This window comes from Coffea arabica, chromosome 4e, assembly GCF_036785885.1.
Source record: "Coffea arabica cultivar ET-39 chromosome 4e, Coffea Arabica ET-39 HiFi, whole genome shotgun sequence".
Taxonomy (NCBI): Eukaryota; Viridiplantae; Streptophyta; class Magnoliopsida; order Gentianales; family Rubiaceae; genus Coffea; species Coffea arabica.
The window spans coordinates 24,648,940-24,654,093 of record NC_092317.1 but is presented as its reverse complement, the minus strand read 5'-3'; the positions used below and the strand labels follow the sequence as shown (position 1 = coordinate 24,654,093).

The 5,154-nt window shown below is 37.7% G+C and overlaps 1 long non-coding RNA gene across 2 annotated transcripts; it reads left to right on the top strand.

The window, feature by feature from the left end:
• The first annotated feature begins 2,981 nt into the window (after positions 1-2,981).
• Positions 2,982-4,863, top strand: LOC113741679 (uncharacterized). 2 transcript variants are annotated; one of them, XR_003460685.2, is made up of 3 exons: positions 2,982-3,039; positions 3,503-3,574; positions 4,799-4,863. It is a non-coding gene; the product is annotated as an uncharacterized lncRNA (long non-coding RNA). The 2 variants fall into 2 exon arrangements; XR_003460684.2 differs by having other exon boundaries at positions 4,802-4,840.
• Positions 4,864-5,154: the final 291 nt, after the last annotated feature.

The window sequence follows — 5,154 nt, the reverse complement described above, 5'->3', positions numbered from 1 at the left end:
CATCAGAACTCATCTCAAAACCACTTATGATTTCTATTCACATTATAATACACGAGGCTATATCCCTTCCGAAGTCACAAGCATTCCCTCAGGAAAAGCATTTAGTACTCAAGTACAAGAATCCAAAACTAAGAGAATTTGCAACTCAGGCCGTACACTCCCAAGTGCAAATCCATAAAGTTTAAGATCCCTACCTGACGTACATATCGATCTACCTCAAGTAGCATGATAAAGGTTTTACGCTTACCACTTTCATAGTTCACAACTTATGCACAAGAAGAACACTTAGTCCTTTATACATATTCACATAATTGGGACCATATCACCACTTGGCCCAAGCTCACTCCGCGCAGAGACCACGCGAAACTGCTCTGATTTTTATCTCTACAAGTAGTCACTTAACTTTCAAACCAGTCCCACAGTCCGGCATCTTAAACTTTTAGCCTAAGATACACTACAAAGATCTGAAGCCTAAACTCTGAAACCAACTGTGACACCCCCACTTCTCCCAAGGGCGAACCCAAGGGTATCCGCGGAATGCCTGCCCAGCTCTCGCCAGGACTCGAGACAAATCGATTCAAGCTTAACAATATATAACAATTAATACTAGTCTAATAAGGAAAAGTCGCTTCCATAATCGAATATCCAAGTCTTACACCACGATTTCAAAATACATCAGTTACCCAAAATATACAACAGCCAAAATGTCTAGTCGATTACATTTGAAACCCTAATACAAAAGTATATCCAAAGGGTTCCACCGAGTTTCACTCCATCCATTCCTGTTAAGGAAAACAAATCTACGGGGTGAGCAATTGCTCGTGAGGCCAAGAAAACACACATGCAAGCATGTTGTCCAAGTAACAATCCCAATATTCAAGTAAATTACAATTCGAGCAAGAAAAGTAAACAGAAACAATTCAAGGATATAGGAGCTCTCAGAAGCTATTTTTCACTTGCTTCGTCACAGCTCGATCCGGTACCCCCTCGTGATGACACTCCGTCATCCGGGGAGGTATTATATCCGTAGAAACTTCAGTTATTACTTCCTCCGGCCAACATTCCACCCTCTCGGATCCGTAACCAAACACACACGAAAAAGGCGATACTCGTCGAGTATGCCGAACGAGATCTCAAGAGATCAAGTTTTGATTTTTAGAACACGCACGAAAAGGGCAATGCTCCACGAGTATGCCGAACAAGATCTCAAAAGATCAAGTTGTGTTTTGTTATTCTCTTGATTTATCAAACTTCTCAACCAAGCCCATGCCGGCTCGAGTTGCAAGATTGGCTAAGAGAATTGGGCGTCCCCATAAGTCGAGGAGGTTCACTCTACCAGACAACACGACACCCACGACAACAACAGGTTTAGGTCGGTTTTTGGCCAACTTTGAAAATTCGGAAAAATTCACTTAATTTGAACTAACCTCTAAAATTTGGAACTCTATTAGGGTTGTAATCCAAGTTTAAGACAAAACAAACGGAACAAGATTCGGAGTGTTGAGCACCAAGATATGATAGCTCAAAGTTGGTGAAAAATCGAAACTGTTAAACAAAATTCCAGATTTAAACTTCAAACTTTGGTACTTTGGTTAGGTATCGAAACGAACTCGGAACGGCACCAAATTTGGTATGAATACACTACCATATAAGGGCTACTCCTATACCAAAATTAATATAAAAATATTTATGAGAACTCGGTTAACGAAACCACTAAAATCCCAAGAAGTTCCAAGGCAAATCTGCCTTGGACTTCCGTTTATCCGTTTTCAAGCATTTGGCCAAGGAAATTCCTTCAAACATGGTTCATTGGTGTAGAAAAGGTCTAATAAACATTCCAAGATAGGTTTGGTAGGTGATTAGCGCCAAGAATCTCGAATTAACAAGTCTCAATCACGTTTAGTAACAATTCTGGCCAAAAGGAGGGTTTTCCTTCAAGAAGTCAGTTTCAAAATACGGCCATAAATCACTCAATTCAACTCGGAATTGGACATAGTTGGTGGCGTTGGAAAACACATTCATAAAGATACAATTTCTCAGAAGAAACCATTTTCAAAATCTGTCCACAACTAGTCCACATTGGAACCTCAAGTTGTAGTTCATGTTCTGCCTTCCAGGGAACTAACACTACAAAAAATTATTTCTTTCGTGACAAATTTTTCATGACAAGAAACCTTTTCGTTAGGAAAACCATGCTTTTTATGACAACCCGTCAAGCAAATATCCTTCAAAAGGTGCTGCTACTTTAAACGTGTTTTTCTATTTATTTCATTGTCTAAAATTACTTTCCCCACATCAATTTGTCAGGAAAAGTTTTCATTCTCCCTCCATTTTTTTCCCACCAATTTTTTTCCCCTCTTGGACCGAAAAGGAATTTAGAAGGACATCTTGTCCTTATGACATAGACACCGGGAAATTCAAGAAGCACTTTTCCCAAATCTCTACTTTTGGAACAACAACAACAACAAAGTACACTTTCTCCAAATCTTCAGCTTGTCTTCATCTCCAACAACAGAGAACACCAACGAACTCCTCCGAACTTGTCTTCATCTCTTTCAACAAGAGAGACAACACGATGGTCTAAGGTGATGTAAAAATCAAATAATCCTTCAATTTTGTCTTGAATCAGCTCCCTTTCTCCGAATCCCCCTTCAATTTTGTCCTTAATTGACTGTGAAATGACGGTCCTACAGATCATCAGTTCAAGTTCGGTGTCAAATATTTTCTCTGCATAAAAATTGACTCATTTGTGATCTAAGTTTTCAGAAATTGTTTTGGAGAACCTCATTTGGCCCCTTAAAGTTTCAAATTTGATTATTTTCATTATTTTGGTTGAGAATGAGGAATTTAGTGCAAATTTGATAGGCTCCCATCTCCCTGATGTTCACAAAGGAACGGTTCTTGGAAAACTTGTTCTTGCGTGTGAAGAGTTGAGAATTCTGCACATGTACATATAAAATTGATTTGCCAGTTCGTTTTTGGCAGTCTGGTGCATCAGCTTTCGGAAAATTCAGGGTCAAGGATTGACTATTCTTGGAGGTGAGTCCTTGACAGGTTCAGTTCCCATTGGGCAGATATGACTTGTAAATTGCAAAATGAAATATTACTATATGAGCAAAATGGGTCCTATATTTTGGATTAACTCCAGAGTAGATCCAAACTTATGGTGCAATGTTCACATCTAGGTGTGCTAGACGCTTGTCTTGTGTCGAACATTTTTCCTGATTTATCCTTGTTATTTGTCTTTCAGTTTTTTGTCATACATGTGATGGGCAACCGGCTTTCAACAATTTTATCTACTACAATTTTCTTTGATTTTTCAATGTCTGAAACCTTGTTAAGGATTCATCTCTGATTGATCATTTAGTATGAGCCTTCAATGTGATGGCAGAGATACATGTTCAGTGTTTCTGGTTTGTCCTCTTGTTTTGTCATGAAAGTGTCTGAATGAAACTGGAATTTGTTTCCTATTTTTCTTCATTATTTGTTTCCTTTCATGCAGACCTTGTTCTGAAAGACAAGATTGTTGTTTATGATTTGGCTGGCCAAAGGATTGGATGGGCTAACTATGACTGTAAGTTCCCATATCAAGAGCATTTTCCAGCCGTTGGCTTGATTTTTACAGTGCCTTCTATTCATCATTTATCTGATTGGATTAAAAGGGGAAACTTGGATTAAAAGTGAAATTGTTTTCTCTGATACAGATACACTTGAAATTCAGTTTTTAGTTCAAGATTCGCAGAATTTGGGGTTATGTATGACATCTGTTTATACATGTACAAACACGAAAATGGGCCAAATGGGAGAGGAAAAAGTGGTGTTGCCGGAAGGGAAGAGTAGGTGCGGTGCGGTATCAAGTGGGGAAGGTAGTGGAATTTTGAGAGGTTTGGGTTTTAATATGGGAATAGTCACATTGACAGATTGGCACAGGTCTAATTTAATATAGGACGTGGGAGCAATTCACGCAATAATGCGACACAGTCAAGTGTATTTTAGATATTTTGGCTAAGGGCCCCTACTTATAAATTTGGAGCTGATCTCATGGATAAATATTTATGGTGAAGTTGGCTAGTTTGATATTATGTCATGGGGAGCATTAAAAATTTGTACCAAACGAAAAATGCATCAGCAACTAGCCTATATTGTTAGGGGCTTTTATCTATTGGTTTGGGTATTTGGAGTCTATGGTGAAAATGGACCATCTGGTTTTAGAGGTTTGGTTGGAATGGGAGCTTTTGGTTCTTTTTGTTAAGAGGACGGCTATACATCCATCGTGTCCAACTAAATCCATGCAAGAAATGTAGGAAGTAACATAAAAAAAAAATAGTTTCACAATCATTAGCTCTTTCTGGTTTTCTGAAGTACTATAATATCCTTGCAAGTTTTATACCATAGGTTTTTTATGCCAGTTTTCAGTTAGCATTAGTAGGCAGGAAAAAGAAGGGAAACGTAAAGAAGTGCAGCACTTGTAAATTCTTTATCTAGTGTGACAACTTGATTATTACTCCTATTGGACAAAAAGTGATAGAATGTGACTGAACCACTACTGTTTGTCTTCCTTGCTATAGTTCCTGATCCATAACTTGACATGTTCCAAAAAAAACTAGCCCGCCATCAATTGCTGAACCTAAGTAACCTAGCTAGCTAGTTGGAATGGATCTTTGAATGTTCTAAGTTTCAGAAGAAATCTTGATGATTTAATGTGGATCCTTATCCAAAGTCAATCCTGTTCACAATAAAATAGTTTTCAGTCTACCTTAGCAGAGAAATATCTAATTTCGCATTTCTTCATATTCAGCAGAACAGACCTGCATTCTCACTACCTTGATAGAGAAGATAAAGAACAACCAGAGAAAAGATTGCATAATTTGAGGTATGTGGTTATTTGGTAGCTTACCATAAAGAATGAAAAGTGTTTATCATGACTGCTAGTTTCTTGCAAATTATGTTATGGTTTACATCCTTATTTGTGTAAATCAAGTTATGGGTTATGATGTTTAATGTTTTCTATATACTATACAAGAGCATATACAATTAAACAATAGGAGAATAGTACAATCAGGAATGTGTTTTTAGTTTTATTGAGTAGTATACCATTTGGTGTAATCAGTGAATAATCTAATGTGTTTTCAGTTTTATTGAGTAGTATCGCAT